The following is a 13064-nucleotide window of genomic DNA, read 5'->3' as shown; positions in this document are numbered from 1 at the left end:
CAATAGGCATCCTGAAAAGAATTTTACGTACACAGGACCAACTACATAATTTGTAGGGTCCAAAGTAAAATACAAACTTCAGATTCCCCTTGCTCAAAAATTAGGAATTTAAGATAAGACAGCAAAGCATTATACCAACCAAGGGGTATGCTAACACAGGGCGTTGTGTGACCGAATGTGTTACACACCCATGAAGCTGGCCCTGTGTATTCATTTTCAAATTTACTCATGAAACTATCTCAGGATAGAAGTACCACTGCTTTCATTTTGCAGATGGAGGCTGAGGCTTAGAAATTTCAATTCTCAATCTCTTTTCCAGTGCATTTACCTGTAGGATATCATGGCTTGAAAACAGCAGCCACACGAAACAGTACGAGATCCCAAAAGAAGGAAAATATTTGACCCTGATATTGGTCATCTGGACAATGTGAATTTTATATGTTAGAGCTGCTCCAACTTCCAGCTACCAGATGTCTGTAAAAATTCATAGCAGGCTATTAAATTTAGCAGATCCTGTCTTAATTAGATTAGCTTTTGCACAGCACGATGGCAGAGTGTCTCTCTGATGGAGGGTTTATAAAGATTTCTGGTGGGAATTCTTTATGGAAGATGGAGTCTTTTATCCACAGAGACTGACAAATAGAAGGAAAAAAAAAACCCACCTCATAATAGTATAAAAATGTGGTCATGGTGTGTCAAAGCAGAAACACGGGTCTTTGTTTCATTGATGTTTCCTTTTTATTTGGCTTAAGAACAGGAATGGTAGGGGATAAAGATGGGGGAGGGGTGTTCAAAACGACCAGCCAAGAGAAGAGAGCACAAGGGAGGTGAAAAGCTACAAGCAAATTCTTGTCGTCAAATCCTCCAATAAATCTAGCACCAAAGGAGTGCTAAGCGCTCAGTTGCCTGTCAGTACATGAGTTATTTTTTTTTTTTTTTCAGACAGGAAACAAAACTGCACAGTTTGTCTTGAGCTGGTCTTGCGTGATTAAACTCAGCATCTATTCTCACTCCCCTTTTAAGGTCACCCAGAAACGCTCACAGGACACCCAACCAACAGGCCAGAGTCCCCTCTTTGTCTCGCCTTCTCTGTTCTGCCTGGAGCAGAGGCCCCAACCTCTGTTCCCAGCGTGGTGTGTGCAATGTTGCTTGTTTAGCGACGTGGGTACAGAAAGGGCAACCGTTTTGAGAGCTCCCCAGCTCTTCTGGGCGCCTGGCGTGTAGATCACTCCAGAAGGAAGGCGAGTGCAGGCCATTTTTTCTTGTCATATGATTCACCAGCTGAAAGGTCACGTACAAGCAAAGACCTTCATTCCCTGGGCTGTGGAGTCTGTGGAGACAGAGACGGACAGGACAAAGGAGAAGATGATAAAAATGTGTTCCCACCTCCCAACCTCCCTGCTCTGGGGCACGAGAGGAATTTGGGGTTTCCAAACCCCAAAGCACATGAAAGCAGGGCGAGAGCACTGGTGGCTGGTAGAAAGAATGGCCCATCGTTTGCTCCAGGGCAGGCTGATCAGATTCACATCATACACAGGCAGGGTTACTAGGCAACTGATTAAATAAACGTGCTGGTCCTACAAGCAAGCTCGCAATTAATTAACTTAACCATTTTCATTTCGACTGTTTTCTTCCCTTCTCCACCTCCACCTGCTTTGAGACACTGAAATGTGAGAGGCATTGGGGAGGAGGGGGCTGAGGACCCATGTTGCCTTCAGTGCGAAGTGCCCGATTCCTATTAGTTCTTCCTACACGTGGAACAGAAGACCCCGATGGGCAGGTGATTAGCCTTTTGTGCAAATAAAATATACTTGGATGGCCGAAAGGAATGCCAGTCATGTATTTATGTAAAACCTGTTATTCTTCCTAAACAGTCTAGTTAGTGGGTGGAACTAGATGAAAAACTTACACTATGGGATATCACTTCGGTAGACAGATGGTTTCCATGTAATAAGTCCCTGACGGCGCCCCATGTCCCTCCCCGTCCACACAATGTGGGTGGGAGGCAGAGCCCCTGACCAGCCCACATGGTCATACTCCTGGGGGCCAGGACACCTGAGTCTTGTCTTGAAAGATGACAGCGTGAGGAGAACAATTCAGGCAAGAGGGAGCATTTCAGGGGGAGTGACAAGGGGGGACAAAGTCCCAGTTGCACTGGTACCATTATGAATGATTTGGTTTTGAAAAGGTAGAAAAATGCAAGGTCTGGAATGGGGCTGGAGTCTCTGGCTGGGCCAGGTGATAAAGACCCAGTCCTATCCATGGAAGGAGTTTACAATTCATCCTGCAGGCAGTAGAAGCCACCGAAGGATTTCATAAGGCAAGCAACACAGGCAGACTTTCATCGCAGATAGTTTACTCCTGGTCATATAGAATTAGGATTTAAGAGGACACTAAAAGAGAGAAGATGCTGAAGAGGCCTTTGTAATACTTCAGAAGGCAGAGGAGGAAATGAAGTGGGGCTGGGGAGGAGGGAGGAGGTGGAAGAGGCAAGCATTTTGGTGCTGGGAGGTTGATTGGGAATGGGATGGGAGGGAGGGGGAGGGTCTAGGTGACAGCCAGACCTGATTTGAGAGCCCCAGTGGGTGCTGGAGGCATCAACTGAAGGCCGAAGTGCAGAAGGAGGAGCCGGACTCCGGCGGAAGGCAGAAATAAATGAATCTGACACTTGTTGAAACTCAGGTTCCTGTGTCCAGCAGGTTACTGGTTAAATTACACAATTACTTAACATTCTTTAAAAGACAGGAATTAGGCGAGAGTCCCTGGAGAACCTACATTCTAAAATAGACTCCTGTACAGGATTTTCTTTCCACGGTTATATTTAAAGCGGGACAGATAGAAGGGTGAGGTATGGAGAAGGGAGAGCCATATCCAGAGCCTTTTTCACTCAAACATATTTTAGTAAGAGCCAAAGAAAATAAAGACCTAATAGCATCGATAGAGTTATTATTAATCATAACTACTTGATTCACTCTAATCTCTCCTTCTAATTATGGGATGGAGTTGTCATATTCAAATGTGAAACAGGCTGGAATTACCCACGGCAAGTAGATGAGCCCCTGGCATATGAATCATCCTGAAAGATCTAACGTCCCCTGTGCCCTGGATCAAACACAGCCGTCAGCGTCTCTGGCGAGGGTGAGATCAGCTCTAATGGTAACAAGGGGATGGAATGAGAAGCTCCTGGCTGCCTTGCAGGAGCACTGAATAGAGAACTATGTCTCTAAGTCCTGGGAACCAAGATTCTGTATCCTTTTGTAACAATTGGAAGATTTATGGTCTTGCTTTCACATTTGCCTCCAACTGGCCATATCTCTGTGTAGCCAGTTTTTAGCGTTTTTCAGTGAAATGTGAATGACCGTTCTGGATGCACAGGTGGCGATTCAAAGAAGGGGGTGGTAAATGCCATCATGCACAAGTGCAGGGGGTTCTAAGGAAGATGCTTTGACAGGGAGAAGTAACTGAAGACATGTGCCCATTGTACCCCAAGTTTTATACGCATTCCCTAATTTAAAAAAAAATCTTCAAATCTACATTTTATATCACACGTCTTTCTTTTTAATTCATAGACTATTTCATAAGCTATAGTGATTTTATCTGTGGAAGTGTCTATACATGGTCCAATGCTGGTGAAATAGTTCACTAAAAATTTTGAACATGTGTTTTCTATCATTTGCTGAGCTTGCTGCTTGTGACCTTGCTTCTCAGACGCTGCCTTTCCCAAAAGAATTATTTTTTTTTTCCTGATTGCTTCTCTTCAAGCACAAGCGCTTGCTGAAATGGCTCCAAGGGAACCCTTATTCTAAGCGACACTGTCCACTTAAAATGTGAGCAGTTTTATTCGGTGCTGCGATGCTCCATCCCTCACCATTGTGACCATTTAGTTCAGTTGGCCCAGTCTCGGGCTATTCAAAAACCTTCCCCTATCCTTATAGAGATATGGATTAGGGAATTACAATCATAGTTGCCATGGGCATGAAGCTATAGGCAAGCCAAACACCACTGGAAATGTAGCAAGCTGAAAAAAAAAGTTATTACTTGCTTTTAAACTTTATATTAAAAATGTCATACTTAAATTTATGTATTTGTTTTTTAAAGATTTATCATTTATTTATTTATTTATTTATTTATTTATTTGAGAGAGAGAAACTCCAGCAGACTCCTCTCTGAGCCAGGAGTGTGACGCAGAGTTCCATCCGCAAAACCCTGAGATCATGATATGAGCTGAAACCAAGAGTTGGACACCGAACCAACTGCATCACCCAGGGACTCCTATCATACTTAAATTTATTTTAACACAATTTGATGTTGTTCTTCCCTGCCATTTTGCTTTTGAGATTTGTCTGCCACTAATATATGTCGTGCTGTTTTGTTGATTTTAGTGACTGTATAGTATTCCATCAAATAAATCCATCACAATTTATTAATCTTATTATCAATGAACATTTAGGTTGCTTTAAGTTTTTCACAGATGCAAACAATATTGATAGTTTTAAGACTTGCCTTAAAATCTGTTGCCTAATTTTGATATGGGTGCTTTATTTGATTAATATTTTCCTTTCCCCCTCCTAAACTTTCTATGTTTCAGTTGAGACTTCTATAAATAGAACATACCTGGAGTTTCTTTTCTTATTTTTGTTTTTTTACGATAATCTGATCCAGTCTTTAACTGGAAAATTTATTCCATTTACATTCATTGTGAACTTTTGGCTTTATTTCTATTGACTTTCTCTTTTTACTCTTCATTTTCCCTCCTTTTCTATCTTCCTTTGATGTGTTCACATTTCTCTACAGTATTAACATACATAAATTGAGCTAACAAAATCTAAAATTAATTATGAATACCTCGAGCTTCCTCTTGAGTGATGTGGAACTTAAGCATTTTATTTTGGATAAAACTTTTCCCAACTTACATGTTATTATAGTGGTTCATTTCTACCTTATTTTACTACTTAAAATTAGATGGCATTATTGTTATCCTTTTAAATAGCCAACTCTTGTTGAAATGTGAATTATGAAATCTCCTTATTTACAATTCCTTTTCTCCCCCCTGAGACAATTTTCCTTTTTCTTGAAACACATCTACTAGAGATTCCTTCAGTGAGGGTACTAATGGTAAATCAATTATGTTTTCTATTCTAAGCATTCCATTATTATTTTTTTTTTTTTTTGCTATGCTGCCATTTTAAATAATTATAGATTATCAGGAAGTTACAAAGATAGTACAGGGAGGTTTCATGCATCCTCTTCACCCAGCTTCCCCCGTTGGGAACATCTTGCATATTGATAATATAGTATGGATACCAGGGAATTAGCCATTAATACAATACACAAAATTTATTGGATTTCTCCATGTCACATGCACTCATTTCTTTCTCTCTTTCAATTTTTATCATGTATATAGCTTCATGTAATGACATCACAGTCAAGATACTTACTATACCATTACCACAGATTCCCTCATGCTGCCCTGCTTCTGTCCCTCAGCCTACAGGTGTTGATTCCAAGAGTACTCCCTAGGAAAGCATCCTACATGCTAAGCTCTCATAGTCTGAACTCCAAAGGGAAAAACCTGTGTCAATGCGCAAGCCCTCTTCCATTGATCATGCCATCCATTTAGGGTCTTTGGTTCATGTATGTGTCTCTGGTTACATTCCCTACGTCATATAGCCACAAGCCCTCATCTTCTGTCCTTGCTTAGGCAATAAAACTCACATTGAGGCCAACCACCACTCATTTTCCATTTCTTACTTCTTATTTGCCCCTGAGAATTTTTCTTATTATCTCATAAGTTCAACTTCGCATTAAAGGAATGCTTTCTATGTTGAATTCATTATTTCTAGGTGTCTTTGTAGCAACAGAGTTTTTTTTAAAGTTGTACAGATCACTGCAATGTTGAAACAAATTGACACAAGGGTTTAGATGGGACTGATCAGTATTTTGTTATTGTTGTCATGAATGATTATTATTGCTATTTCTGTGAAAATAACAATTTTCTGATTCTCCTTTCCCCTATTTCATGGATGTTTTAAGTTCTTGCCTCTATCTTGGCCACTTGTGATGATTTTTGGATGCACTGGCCCCTCAGTCAGCAAAGCTCTTTCAGTCTCAGGAAGAGCGCTATTTGGATTGTTCTATCTTCCTCAGGACCCTAGGGGTGCAGTATTTGCTCTTTCAGCCCAGTTAGACTCTGGGTAGTCAACCTACTTCACCATTTCCAAAACAGAGGAAACACAGGTTAATAATCTTCTAAGGGTGTAACCCGGAGATAGAAGACAAAACCGTAAAAATCAGTATTATTGAGGTACAATTAGTATATAATAAAACACACCCATTTTAATCATACTTAATGTGCCTTGACAAACTTATACATGCACCTAACCACCAAACACATCAAGATATAGGACATTTTCACCATTCTGAAAAAGTTTGTTCTGGTCCGTGCTTCCAAACTCCTGGCCACAAGTAAATGCTGATACGTTTCCTGTCAGTATAGATTACATTTATTTTTCCTACCCATTCTGCAAGTGAAATCATACCAAATGTATACTTTCGAGTCAGGCTTCTTTCACTCAGCATAATGTTCTGAGCTCATCCCGTGTTGTGTATATCAGTGGCTTATTTCTTTTTGTTTACTGAGTAGTTTTTGATTGCATGGATGAACCACAATTTGTTTATCCATTTACCATTTGATGGACATTTGGGTTGTTTCCAATTTGAGGTATTGTGAATAAAGCTGCTATAAACACTTAAAGGCACATAACTGTAGATTTCCCTATAAACTCTCCTTTTCTCTGTTCCAAAAGATTTGGGATTCCAAGGCCCTTAACCTCTCAGGTCTCATAAGACATTTCTGAAATAAAATACATTGGACATTAGGATATCACTAATTTCTCATTTCCTTTAAATGTATATCTTTCTGGAAAACAAAACCAAAACAAAAACATGAGTTCTTGAGACCAAAATGTTATTTTTATTATCACAAAATATTATTTTTACTATAACTATTATTATTTTATAGCTAATTCTGTCATTTCTCAACATACTTGATGATGCATGTATATATGGGATTGGTGCCAACTATTTTTAAAATGATTTTTCTTCCTATTTCTCACTGATTTTAGTCTTTCTAACATAAATATAATGAAATATTTATTATTCTTGCATGGCCTGTCCTTTTGGCTATGCTCATGACTCTTCTTAACTGTGCTTAGATGGGGGCTAGACCTTCCCATCTTCAAGGTTCCTGTTGGGAGATAAATGAAGAAGGCCAGGTTGAGTGGGAAACACAGAGCAGTATGAAGAGAAAAAAAAGGAGGAAGGTAAGAGAACTGTAGACTGAGAAAAATAAATTAGAGGATGGAAAACTTTCTTCCTTATTGAGAGCAATAGGTATTGGAAAAATATTATTCAAGAGACATGCACAAGTGTAAAAAAAGCAAAACACAAATTCTAATGAGCTATTTTCTTTTCATATTAAAAAATACTACTTGAAACTTATACCAGCACATATACACTTATGAAATATAATTTAGCTATGGGTTGCAATTGTTAAGTTGAAAGGAGAATGTGAAAGGATCTCTGTGTTTATACTTTTTGGTCTCCCATTTCTTCTCCCTGCTCTGTCATGTGGCTGGATGGGTTCTGGCCACCAGTGTCTGTATAGAACTTAGCATACCATTAAATAGCCAGGGTAGTGATTCAATGATGAGGCATGGCTTGATACTCACATGCTCACTCATAGAAAGGGTGATATATGTCTGGGTAGCTCAGAAAGGTAGCAGAAGACATGTGCAGTGACCCCCCAATCCCAACCGCTTGTTAAATTCCCCTCTTCCTTGTTATGTCTGCACCATTAACAACCTTGATCACACTCCTCAAAAATTTCTTTCTCCTTGATTTTCAAATTATTTCCTTACCCTCTGTGGTTGGCTGAGAAATGGCCCTAGAAAGTTACCTATTTTCTAATTCCTGGAACATGTGGATGTAATCTTATATGACAAAAACATATACATATGTGTGTGAATACATTGTATGTATGTATATATATATATGTGTATATATATATACTTATATACATATAGTAAAAACAAACAAAAAAAGAATTTTTGCAGTTGTGACTAAGTTAAAATCTTGAGATAGATTGTCCTGGATTATCCATGTGAGGCCTAAAATACAATCACAAGCATCCTTATAGGAGAGGCAAAGGAAGATTGCACACGGACACACAGAGGAGATGGTGCTGTGAAGACAAAGCAAAGAGATATTTGAAAGTATTGGTTTTGAGATTGGTATGATGCACCCACAAACCAATGAGTGCCAGTAGCCACCAGAGGCTGAAAGGGACAAGGAAGGAATTTCTAGAGCCCCCAGAAGGAATGTAGCCCTGCTGACAACCTTGATTTCAGTCTCATGATACTGATCTGGGGCTTCCGAGCTGCACAACTGAGAAAATACATTTCCCTTGGTGTAAGCCATCCAGTTTGTGGTAATTTGTTACAGTGGCCACAGGAAGCTAAAACACTCTCTTTGACAGTTTCTTCTCTGCCTTTCCCCCTTCTCTCCATCCCCACACATCCTTTTAGCATATCCAAATAACATAGAGAATTTAAACTTCTGATCTTCTGAATTCTTTTCTTGGAGTGTTTGTATCTCTTTCTGTGAATCCTGTGAGTTTGTAAATCGGTATTTCTGGTCTCAGCTTTGCAATTGCCACTTAGCCAGCAGGAGGATTTTCCACATTCTAAACTCTCTGCTCACAGTTTCCATTGAGTTAATAGGATGTGAGGGGTCTTAATACATGTTGCACAGAAGATTTCTGTGGTTAAATTACCTTGAGAATTGCTGGCTTAAACAAAGTGAAAGAATGCTAGCCGTTTACCAGGAGGCTTCTCCTCTAACATGTTATGAGATACTCCTTGGGAAATGCCTGCTGAAGTGGTGATTTAATTGTAGATTAAACCCAATTCCTAGTCTAGAAGCTTCTGTACCCACAGGCTTTACCTGGAGAAGGCTTGCACTTCTACTACTCGAGCAGCTCCCCTTCAATCCGTGCTTCCAGCAAGCACTGCTGGCCCATGATGGCCGCCAGCCGAGTACAGTCTTCATTCCTCTTCATGCCAGACTCTGCACTTCACTTAGAGTCTGGCTCGTGAAGCTGCTGTGGGTAGAAAGACAAACAAGATTTTCTTTTTCTTTTTTCCCTTTGTAGTATACAGGGTACAATGGAGTCCAGAGTAAGAACACAGGGAGTTCAAATTCAAAAATAATAATGGCAATCTCATATAATTTAGTCTCCAGAGAAATAGAGATAAGCTACTGTGCCTTTAAAACCCAAACAAACACAATTCTTAAAAATGTGGTTAGCCAAGTAACCCCAGGAAAGGTAATGAAAGATAGATTTGGGGAGAAATTGGGAACTGGAACCCAAGTCCATGTAGGGCGGCCATCTGCCTCTCCCCAGACTTTCTCAGCCTCCCAGCATTGGCCAATGGCCCCCAGCAACTGTGAGGCTTTCCAGGGGACTCGTAGCATCTTCCCCTGAGCAAATTTACCATGTTCAAGCCCAGCTGCCTGCTGGCTGTGTCTGTTCTCCATGTGTCCATGCTCTCTGGTATTCTTGGCTATTCCAGACCTCACCACAATGAGGTCTAACCTGGGGTCCTCACATCCCTCAGCATTTTGAAATAATAATTGGACTTCTGGGCTATTTTCAATATTTCAAAAATCAGTGGTTCTCTGCCGTGAGGCTGTGATTATTAACGATGAAGTCACCATTTTTTGGGGGAGGGGGTCATTTTAAATCAGTTGTACTGATAATATGTTAGTCTGTGATGATTAAAACCTCCAATTGACAATTCTGCATGTCATCAGTGAACACAAATGATGAAGCAAATTAATCAGCAAGCAATAAATGTTGTGTGGTTAGTAGACAAAAATTTGTAAAAATATGCATCCTACTGAGAAAAGTAATAAAGGTAGCCCTCAGTGGGGAAGGAAATGGGGCATTCCACTGCAAATCTTTCCCAGACGGTCTTCACACAAATTCTTAACCTGATTACTCACTTTCTATTTTGCTTATTTTTTTCTACCTTTCCTGAAGATTATTCTGCATCTATTTCCTGCCTCCCTCCCCTTCTTTACCATATGATATATACCCAGAAAGTGATTTACACCATGGTTCTGCAGTCCTTAGAAATGATTACATAAAGAGAGTGGTTCTTAATCCACAGAAGTGAATCAGTTTACACAGGCAGAACGTGGGAAACCACGTGCCTTAGCTCACTCCTACGGCCCCCAACCACCAACTGTGAGCCTCCCTTGCTGATAGTGCCAGGGGCCGAGACCTTGTCTTTTATTTTATTTATTTTTATTTATTTCAGGTCCCCTAGGAGTCCCTGGTACCATTCTGAACACATGGTATTGAAGAATTTCTTGCATGGATTTAAAGTTATCTGTATAAAACTTAGTAGACCATTAGAAAAAGCTGGGCAGTTAATAAACGAAGATGGGGCTTGATGCCCACCCACTCATGAAAAGCTTGACATTTGTGTAGGTGGGTTGAAAAGGCAGCAGAAGACAAACACCCTTGTTTTGGTATAAATTTGGTTGACTATCCCTCAGACTGCTCAACAGTTTACCCAAGCCCTCAGAGTGGCCTGATGGGTCAGGAGGAAGGAGTGATGAGGTGGGAGTCCCCTGCAGTCCATCATAGGGCCTCTATGTGGTAAGCTGGTAGTATTTCCAACATGCTTGCAGGTTTGAGGGAGGTGAACTGCAAGCTCAGCTTACAACTGCACTAACATGAGCACACAGTTTGATGTGACCAGACATTTCATTGATTTTCCATGTCACACAAATAACATAATATGTTAATGATGAGTGAAATGGAAGAAAAATTTTGCCTGTGATTTGCCATTGCAAGAAATGGCCATTTCCACCTCTTCGTGTTCTGTGTTCTCTTACCAAATGAGCACATTTTTATGTGGTTATAACTGTAATGTAGACATAGTTCCATATTCTGTTTTACATTTAACATTTTATCACAACCATTTTTCTGTGTCATTGCTGTAGCTCATGGCTTTGCAGCCTGGAGCATCTGTCGCAACTAGCTTTGTTGCATCCCTGGAGAAGGGTCAGATGAGGCTGGCTGAGGTCTGGTCTGGGGCGAGGCGGGGCTTCCCTGCTACCCTCAGGCTGGGTGCTTGGTGGGGGCTTATTTTACCATGAAACCTGAGAGTTCACAGAAGAGGGTCCTTGAGATTGCATGGAAATACCAATTTTTCCATTTTCTTTCCAAAATAGGCCCTAGAGGGAGGGGGTGGCTCATGGGGATTTTAGTCCATGGGTTTGGAAAGGAAGTGAACAAAAGCGAAGTCAGAGTGGGGAATTATTCTGTTAATCATCAGACATGGGCCTCCAGAGCACAGTAGCCTCATCAGAGGGCCAAGAGGAATGTCTGTATGGCTGAACATTCTGTGCAGCTGGGCACAGGAGTACAAATTTAGACCCAAGCTAAATTTGGTCAACAGAGAAGCCAAGAGGACCTGGTGGGTGCTCAGGATGGATAGAGTTGGTAGAAGCTTGGGAATCACTCTAGTATTTGCTTATTTATCTTTATTTTAGCTTACACTGCATAGGCCATTTGGGTTATTTATTTTGGATTCTTACTCTGCCTCCTTCCATAAAAAGATTTGAGATGTCTTGCCCAAGACCCCACAGATTCAGTAAATCTAGCTTGTATATTAGCATTTGTGTCCCTTTTATTTAGACCTGCATAGTATGGAGTACATAGGAGGAAGAAGAAGAACCAGAGAAAGACAAACAAAGCTTAAGGATGGTTGTAAAATACACAGAAGTAAACAGGTGAGCTTGGCCATTATTTCTTAGACAGGGCACACCAGGAATAAAAAATACACAGCCTACTATTCCTTGGAGGAAATGATGCATGAAATAAATGTTATTAGAGGCCCAGGGGGATGCTTTTCCTTATTTGTTAATGTACCTCATGCTGAAAATATGCCAAAGGCTGTCAGCACTGGGCTGCAGAATTATAAGAAGCCTTTCCTCCTGAATCTTCTGGTGAGTGGAAGGCATACTCTCCTCCACCTCACAGAGCTTACAGCACAAGGAAAGTTTGTATTCCCTTTGCTTTCCACATCATTTTATTCCTCTCCTTCCTGGCCAACATTGGACAATGGAATGACTTTCCAGGATGAGTATGACATCTCCTCCTGCAACCTTGAATACTTCCTGTTCACCCCTAGAGCATTTTCCTTGCCCTGACTGAGGGAGCATAATTCTCTTGCTCTCTCAGTTGGCGTTATGTTGTAGGAAAAAAATGATCGCAGCTGAGGCCAGCAAAGTAACAAGGAGTGAATTTGAAAATTCCCGATCTTGCCTCACGACAGTGTTGGAGCATTTGTACAATGCGTCGTTGTCAGGGATGGGAAATAATCCCACCCAAACACATTGAAAAGATCTGGAGGGTGTCTCCTCAGTCTTATTAGTCTAGCAGAGAAAGAAGAGAGGGGGAAGAGTGAGAAGTGCCAAACACCTAGAATTTGTTCTCATAGCTGACAGGTTGCATCTCACTGTTATTCCACCTCTGTCTGATAACACTTTGTATTTAATACTGTCTAATTGTGCTTGCACTCCCTCTCTTCTTTTCATCTTTCAGCATTTGTGCCCAAATATGGCTTCATTTCGACCCTTCTTTTCTGCTTAACTTGAGATGCTCGATCCTGTGGGTTGAGCAGAGAAGGCAGTTTGCCAAGTCTAGGACAGCACTTGTGTCTAGGGGAGTCAATGAGCACCTTTCTGGTTATGTGTGTGTGTGTGTGTGTGTGTGTGTGTGTGTGTATGTGTATGTGTACATGTATGTGTGTGTGTGTGTGTGTGTGAGAGAGAGAGAGAGAGAGAGAGATTGAGCAAGGGAAAGAGAGAGAGAGAGAGAGATCTTCTAAGAAACACTTTGGAGATTGCTTCTTCCAGAATGGAAGTTCTGATTCCATCATGTAGACATGTTAATATTCTAGTAAACTTAAGAGTTCAAGGGTCATAAT

At 40.8% G+C, this 13064-nt stretch overlaps 1 long non-coding RNA gene across 1 annotated transcript; it reads right to left on the bottom strand.

The window, feature by feature from the left end:
- Window positions 1-737: 737 nt before the first annotated feature.
- Window positions 738-9634, bottom strand: LOC125755229 (uncharacterized). The gene is made up of 3 exons (XR_007411116.1): window positions 9555-9634; window positions 9004-9160; window positions 738-1330 (listed from the first exon to the last, which is right to left on the bottom strand). It is a non-coding gene; the product is annotated as an uncharacterized LOC125755229 (long non-coding RNA).
- Between the last annotated feature and the right edge of the window lie 3430 nt (window positions 9635-13064).

Source organism: Canis lupus, chromosome 1, assembly GCF_003254725.2.
Source record: "Canis lupus dingo isolate Sandy chromosome 1, ASM325472v2, whole genome shotgun sequence".
Taxonomy (NCBI): domain Eukaryota; kingdom Metazoa; phylum Chordata; class Mammalia; order Carnivora; family Canidae; genus Canis; species Canis lupus.
This window is presented reverse-complemented; position numbering and strand designations above follow the sequence as displayed.